General features: G+C 39.2%; 1 pseudogene; it reads left to right on the top strand.

Moving 5' to 3' along the window:
* Window positions 1-7979: 7979 nt before the first annotated feature.
* Window positions 7980-8352, top strand: LOC147457671 (uncharacterized; annotated as a pseudogene).
* Window positions 8353-8569: the final 217 nt, after the last annotated feature.

The raw sequence follows: 8569 nt of genomic DNA, 5'->3' as shown, positions 1-8569 counted from the left end.
CCATATTACAATGTACCTAATCATGCTTAGACCTTTGCAAAATGGGATTTTTTAATCAACAAAAAAATCCTCACATTCTTGGAGGTGTTCAACTATGGCGGTGGCGTGAAGAAAAGAAGACGAAGAAGACCGACGATAACTTTCAACAATCTACACACGTGTGAGTCCAAGATATCTCAACATTTCATCCATTTCATTCACCCCTCTTTTCTCAACCCTTCAAGTCATTATACCATTGTAATTATATTACTAATTTTATTTAGTGATTACTGACATTAACTACTAACCCTTTCTTGTAAATTGCACCCACTCTACTCTACCTTGGAGTACGCAGCCTCACACAAAAATCACTCACCTTTCTAGAATCTTCTATATTTCACCTCAATAATTATCTCCTCTTGAGCCCATATCCATGTGACTCAAGAGACAAGAGAGCCCCAATCTCATAAGAGTATATAAAAAAATTTCATAAACATGGTTTTCTATGTAGATGTTGTTAGGAGATAATCCTAATAAGGGCTCCCCTCACCTGTAAATAGAGCCCTTTTCTCTTTGTAAAGGCATGATCTCTACACTATTACTCACTAATTTGAGCTTATCATTCTCCATCTTAGTTGTAGGGAGAGAGAGAGTGAGCTCTCTATACACCATTACTTGTGGTGTATAGGAAAGCTTCTTTGAGCTAGTTGTAGCATTGCGAGGGAGTGAGTGATTCATAACTTCCAATCAAAATCGTACCTACTCTTGCACATCAATTGAATCAATAAGCTGGGTGCAACCACAGTTCAAATCTCTCTTGAGTCTCTCCAATTCACGCTTGGAAACCTCATATTATTTGGTTTAAGGTGACACGTTTTCATTTTGCGATTCTTTTGTACTATTTGCTTGTATGTGACTCAAGAGCTTTCATGTTTTTTTTTTCTGCTTGGGAAAACATTATAAGAGGGTTGTATGGTGAGAGGGTTCCCATAAACCTAAGATAATGTGTAGATTGCAACATCATCAAACTTAATTGTGTCTCTTGACTCTCCTCCAAGATGTTTATACACCCGCTTCAATCATCTAAATTGAATCTTAATTCTTGCACAAAACTCTCTCTCTCTCTCTCTCTCTTGATGTTTGGTGTGTGTATTTGTAGCATTGATATTAGTGATAGTGTACCCTTCCTTCTTGCTTGTATTGCTGAGGGATTCTTTTCTTTTGCACCCTAGTTCACTCTATAACTAGGTGGCATCCTTTCACTTGTTTGGCTGTGGATTTTCTCTTATTGTTTCTTGCTTGTGGTTTCCCCAATCCCAATTGAGCAGCACGGGAGCCTTGAGGGGTTTTTAGAGGTCGCCTCTCATGTTGCTCAGCCTAGACCGCCTCAATGTCACTTTCACTAATCTGCTATATGCGACCATCTGCACATGATGATATTGCCAAAATACATTCTTTTTGAATGACACGCATAATAATTTTCTTTTAATCTACCATCATTTAAGTACTGGACAATAGAAAAAAACAGATCAGATACAATTTTATGGATGCACACTACACTAACACTCTCACACTAGTTCAGACAAACCATAACCATGACTTGAAGACTTTAAGAGATGTGCACAATTATATTGATACACATTGGAAACAATATTCACTTTATAATGCAATATTGAAAATGTAGAGCAAATAAGTAGCTTTTATGAACTTCATCCAAATCGAACAATAGAGGTTAAAAACCTGAAACATTTTAGTATATTGTGGATTTATTACTTATATTTTGCACATTGTATCTCACACTAGCTCAAACAAAACATACACTGACTTAAAGACTTAAAAAATTGTGCAATTTTATATTTATTCATGTTGATAATCATTTTGACTTTAAAATGGTATGTTTACTCTTGTAAAATGCAATAAAAATAAGTAACTCTTAATAAGTTGTCAGACCTAACAGAACATGTTAAAAACCCAAAACAATTCAAAATATTCTGATAGAACATAAGACCCGAGTTTATATTTTTCACGTTGTCACGATCCTCTTAAAAAGAAATGCCTCTTAGAAGATACATGCATCGTAATGTACAAAATGCCAATTTTATTTTAGCTCATTTCAAAACATTGAAAGTATACAAACCAATCATAAATTACAAAGAACATCTTGCTCTTTAAAAAGATAAAAATGAATATTTAACATGCAAATTGTGTGTATATGCTTTTTTACATAGAGAAATAACATAGTGTAAATATTACTTATGTAAATGTAGCATTTAAAATAGCGATGATGATTGATAAAGAAAGCATTGTTTTGAATATGAAACACTAAAAAACAACAATATTGAATAGTTCAAACATTTGTATATGAAATACTCTTCATGGCCGCATTACCAACCAAGTATTTCATATACTTAATGCTTAAAAAATGACTGCACATGCACATACAAATTATATGGCTTTCTACGATCGGGTTAACGACCTGAATGCCAAATTTATGCAAAAACAAATGCTTCTAACAAACTGCACTCAATTAGCCGTGTTACCGATCGAGTGCCGCCCAAATCTAAAGGGAAATAGTGGCTTGCATACGAGCATCATATATCGATTGCTGGCCATATGTTTTTTTTTGGAAAGGGGAAGGGAAGTTGACTCACCATAAGGATACTAGAATTGCTGCGTTACCGACATAGTAACCAGACAGTGACCCAATACTTACCACAATTGCTAACATGCACACAAAATGTGCCTCTCTCCCACACACACATGTGCACAGACTCCGAATCTCTCTCACACATGCGCATATAGTGCCATGCACAAAATCTAGCTTGCTCTCCTTTCATACACACACACACACACACACACACACACACACACACACACACACACACACACACACACACACACACACACACACACACACTGTGGCGGTGCGTCTCTATGTGTGTGTGTGTGTGGGGGGGGGGGGAGAGATTATTCGTATGGGGGGAGAGAGAGAGAGAGAGAGAGAGAGAGAGAGAGAGAGAGAGAGAGAGAGAGAGCACATAGCAAAACAATTATATTACTCATTGTAGAGCAATGTTCACAAAAAACCAACCTTTGGTGTATTTTTAAAGAACAAAACTTCAAAATTTTTGCTAGTTTGGAGGGTTAGCTTGATGGAAACCGACCAAATTTGGAGGATTTTAGTGTAAAAACCGCCCAAAAACCTTGCACTAAAAATTGAGAAATTTCCAATAGTCTCCTTTTTTTGATTGGTTGCTAAAAACGTTTTTGGTGAACACCGTTGTATAGCTCTCACTAGAGGTAGAAGCCATCTTTTGAGAGTTCTCCCTAGTAATATTTCCAATGCTCTACTTTTTTTTGTTGGTTGCTAAAAAGGTTTTTGGTGAACACCGTTATATAGCTCTCACTAAAGGTAGAAGCCATCTTTTGAAAATTCTCCCTAATAATATTGATAGCCGTTTTTCGGCTCTCATAAAATAATTTTAAGAAGCCACTTCACCCCACAAAAACACCCTAGCACAATGACTAGGCTCGCTTTTTCATTATAAATAGTGTGCGTGCGTTTAGGTTTTTATTATATTTTTTTATATATCAAATCATTGAGCGAGTCATTGCGCTAGGAGACAAAAAAATAATTTATAATATTACGGTCCTCTTTATATGTAAATATTTTTTATCAAATAAAGGACCTAAGTATAATGGGTTTTTTTTCTCAATTTTTTTGAATTTATATAAATATATATTCCTAGGTGTGCGTTATCTGACCTAAGTGTGCATTTTTATAGATCTCTTTGCATCCTTTCATGGCATGAAATATTTCTATGTTAGTGTGTACATACCCCATCATATTTATTTTTACAAAATAAACCCATATATTTCATCCCGCACCCTCGTGGAAGTCGAAATTTGTTTCTACACTGTCACTCACTTTCACTAGATATTTTCTCACTTGCATATTTTACTCTTACACCCAAAAACAAAATAAAATACTCCTATCATGATTTTCCTTCGTGGGTCCTGCACATATTTTCTCCATACACCATGTGCTCATAAAGACAAGGGCTAGGGAAAATCCAAGCACTAGGTCTATCATGTGCAGTTGTTTTTTATTCATCAAAATTCATCATCCATGCATGTGGCAAGGGCCACTTGGATTCCTTAGGTCATGGCATGGCTCATGGGGAGCTCACCTTTGGATGTATAAGGAGAATTCAACCAAAAAGGGTCCCACATAAGCACCTTTGCAGTCTCACAATACACACCTTTATCCTCGAATTTTGGAACCTTCTTATGATCCGAATTTGAAGATACTTCCAAAAGACAAAACGTAGCTGGTGAGCTGAAGTATTTCCATAATTTTTTCAAAAATTTTGAAGTCAAGGGCGATTTTACATGAAATTTATGGCCGACTTCAAAACTGCCACCTCATACACCAAAAAAATCTTCCTATTTCTCTCACCCTTCTACATACCTACTCACTCTTACACACTCCTCCCTCTCCTTCCCACTCCCAAACCTACAAATCCCATGTCCTTATTCACCCTCTTCACCATTGCCACTTCTCTCACACCTCCATAGCCTTCATCCTCCATTTCTACACCCCTAGGTGCTCCCCTTTCTCTCTACATATATGTCCATATTACCATACTCTCTTCAGCTTTGTAAAGAACTTCAAAAAATCAGCAAAAATCCAAGGTTAACCTCTGAAAATGAAGGCTTTTATCATGAATTTTCCAAGGTTTGAGGATAACATAGCTTCATCGACACGTGCTACTTCGCCATGCTAATCGCTTCTTCTACCGGTGCTGTAAAGAGGTGAATGTCAACTTCTCCAAAGCTTCAACCTTGCTTTACAAGCTTATCCCTTCTCTAACTTTTCTCATCATATATCTCACCATTTGGTGAATGATTTTGTAAATATTTTTTAGTGATAATTACTAACTACTAACCACTAACCTTATTGTAAAATGCACCCTCTACTAGAGTAGGCACTCCCAAATTATTCACTCAATCCTCTCTCTTTTCAACCTCAATAATTCTCTTCCCTTGAGCCCACAGCCATGTGACTCAAAGCCTCATTTAAAAAAAAAAAAAAATGCATAATCTTTTATTCCTTCAAATAAACTTGATTAGGTCTAATCATAATCGGGGCTTCTAAAACCTATAAATAGAGCCCTTCTCTCCCTTGTAAATCATCACATGATCACACTACACCACACCATTCTCAACACATAACACACCACTCTTCAAGCCTAGTTGTGTAGAGTGTGTGCATTGTGAGTGCTCTATTCCATCGCTACACATAGGTGCATGGAGAAGCTTGAAGTTAGTTATGCCATCTAGAGGAGTGGAGTGATACCATAATCTGCATCACACTTGTAGCCTACTCTTGTCCATAACTAAGATTCATTGTTTTGGGAGCAATTGTATGCTGCAACTACGACTCTTCTCTCCAAATTGACTTGATAAGTTGGCTCATCAAGTGGTTGAAGGTATATTGTCCTTGAAGTTTGTTGTGCTATTTCATGCTTGATGGTTTGAGGGTTTGTTGAATTGTTTGCCTAAAAAATCAATTGTAAGAGGGTGCTCGGTGAGAGGGCTCCCGTGACCCTAAGACAATTTGTGTATTGGCAACAAGGTCAAGTTTTGTGTTGTCTCTCTATTTCTCATCAAGCTTTGTGTGCATCTAGCCTTTAAGGCTAAGACTGAGTTGCTCAAGTTGATTTGTGCTCTTACCTCTCTTTGGCGTGGTGAATGTTTGTGTTTGGTGTGTGTGGCTATCTTGCATTCCCCTCTCTTCGTGCGTTTGAGTATAAGCAGATATCACGTGCGTCCTAGTTCGCATCTACAACTAGGTGGTGCCCCTTTTCTTGTTTGTTTTTTGACTGTGGGTTGTTGTTGTCTCTGATTGTGCTTGCCCCAGCCCCAATTGAGCAGCATGGGAGCCTCGAAGGGTGTTTAGAGGCCGCTCTTCTTGTTGCCTGCCCCGGACCGCTTCAATATGAAAACCACCAAAGTGAGTAGTTCTAGGGATTTACACTTGGCTTCAAAACTTTGAGAGAGTTTGAACTACTTGTATCTCTTAAACCTTCTAGAGAATGTTTGACGACACACTCTTGGCACCTTTGATAAGGGTTATGATCTCAATTTGTGTGCTAAGCAATAAACTAGAAGCAAAATTAGCAATATCACCTTGGCCATTTTATCTCTCTTTACTCTTCTTTGGCCCTTCAATGGGAATCTTGTCTAAAGCTTTTTGGTCTCCACTCAGATAGCTTGTTTCCTTAAGATAGCATTAATCAAAGATAAATATTGTATTATCTCTATAGTTCCCAATATCTTTTCTTGAGGATTGGAAGAATCTTCTCATCTATTTGGCAATTTGTGGAAAGATGGGTGATTCCACACTTAGGAAAATGTCACTATACACGGCCAATTCAATCATGGCTTGTCATGTGGGAAATTTTTAATCTACTGATATCTGAAATTCTTCTCGGAAGTTCCCTTAGGTCGACAACAATGGTATTTGTGTCCATATTTGTTTTGGTACTTAGGTTGCCTCCAGGATAGTTGTAGGTTTTGTAAGTTAGAATCGGTGCCTTGTACTCACCCTCATTGTAAGAAGTGGTTGGAACTTTCTCCTTGCCATGTTGCTGACTGTTAACATCCACTATTATCAAAGGTCTTGTGCCTAGAGAAGGCAAGCCCACACCTGCATTGTATGGCTTGTCTACCCAGTTCACTCTTAGTCCCACGATATCTTGTACAAAAATGATGTTATGTGATGCATCCACAGTGGCCATAAGCTATCAATCCTCATATGGCTATAACCTTGGTGTGGGAAATAATCCGTGGCCTATCAGCTTTAGACCACCCAATTCTAACAACAAAATGCCTAATAATTGGGACCAGGGCCAAGTTGAAGTGTTCCTTGTACTTAGACATCGACTAGGGGTAATTGGTGTCTCCATCCTTGGGCAAGTACTTTAGTTGCTCCAATATATACTTCACCAATGTATATGCATCCTATGAGCATTTCATGATACTGATCGTGTTTTATTTTCCAATGTAGGCACCATGTCACAACGGTCAGAGCATGGAGGTGGTGACCCCCCCAACAGCCAGCACCCCCTTAGCAACCGGCTTCACCACATTAGCCACAACCACCATAGTAGGCACCAACACCTCCTATTCCTACACCCTCTCTAGCAGACATACACACTTTGGCGGTAGAGTTGTTTCATGGGGTAGAGCAACTTTGCAGTCTTTTTGCTTGCTAAGAGTCTAGGTCAATGGAAGAGTCCTTGGAGTCTACCATGGTCGTGTTCCGTACGATGCACAACCCCCCTGCCTTGTAGGAGTGGCCACTCATGCACTGTGTTGGGAGTGCGGGCTTGTTGTGGTGTAAGGTGGAGGCTCTTCCTTTGATATGTTCCCTCACTTTGCAGCAGATTTGTCCACATCCAAGAGACTTAGTGGCACAAACACCCTTTTGCATAGAGGACTGTCTACACCCTGGCATGAGAGAGCATGCCCTTCTATGTTACATGATGTACTACGGTGCCTTGCCTCACCAGTTGGAGGTGCCTACATACTTTGCTTTCTAGCTCTATGTAGAGTTTGTCTTTGGGATCAACATGGAATACTTCAACAAACGTCCATGAGAGGGTCACGGTTTTGGTAGACTGGGTCAGCAACAGAGGCTCTCAGGGATGATCGAGTTCACATGTCATCCAGATTGCTACGTCCGATAGAGCCAATGCTACCTTGGATGAGAGGTTTTCTCCATGGGCGACACACTCAAGCACCTCGTCGAATGGTTTGCATAGTCAGGAGGCCCTTATCAAGTACACTTTTGCAGTCTTTACTTACAAATGTTTAATTGGTAGAGCCATAGGTAATGGATTTTTTTTAAAATACTAGTCAGCCAGCATGCTAGCCCACACAGACATGACCGTACTATACTGCTACTTTTTCCACGGTTATGAAGGAAATTCATTATGATTGGCATTGTTAACTTTTTGTTTTTTTGCAATCAGGCTGCTTTCTCTACACCATCCGAAGAGCCACCTCCATCAACGAGACCTTTGACCCCGTTAGCACCTAGTACTACCTTTACAGCTGCTCAGGTACATTCATCCACCTATGGTTTCAATAATTTCAAAATATTTTTTGGAAAGTTAATTCTCTGATTTTGTGTTGTTGTATTTTTTGTAGGCTAACCCCTCTTTGGAGCTCTGCATCCGTGTAGAGGAGCTCATGCAAAAGCTGGCCACAGTGCAATAGAGAGTTAGAGAGCTGGAGAAGGCACTTAGAGACACAAGAGCGGCTTTGAGGGACTCCACCATTGAGTGTTTCATTGCTTACTCTTGAGCAGAGCACTTCACATGAATACATGCTTACCTTAGCTGCTTTGCCATCACACATAGAGTTCAACTCTCAATACCACTCTACCATTACATGCTTGATGTGGGTTTGGGTAGGCACAAACTTTTGATGGGGGTATCGGCCACTCTGGGAGAGCATGCAGAGTGCTCTGCATTTGTCTTGACTTGTTTCACGATGCCAACTTCTACACTTTGGGATCTGG

Source organism: Adiantum capillus-veneris, chromosome 5 (genome assembly GCF_014529385.1).
Source record: "Adiantum capillus-veneris isolate H3 chromosome 5, ASM1452938v2, whole genome shotgun sequence".
Lineage (NCBI taxonomy): Eukaryota > Viridiplantae > Streptophyta > Polypodiopsida > Polypodiales > Pteridaceae > Adiantum > Adiantum capillus-veneris.
The sequence above is the reverse complement of the archived record's forward strand: the minus strand, read 5'-3'. Positions and strand labels throughout refer to the sequence as shown.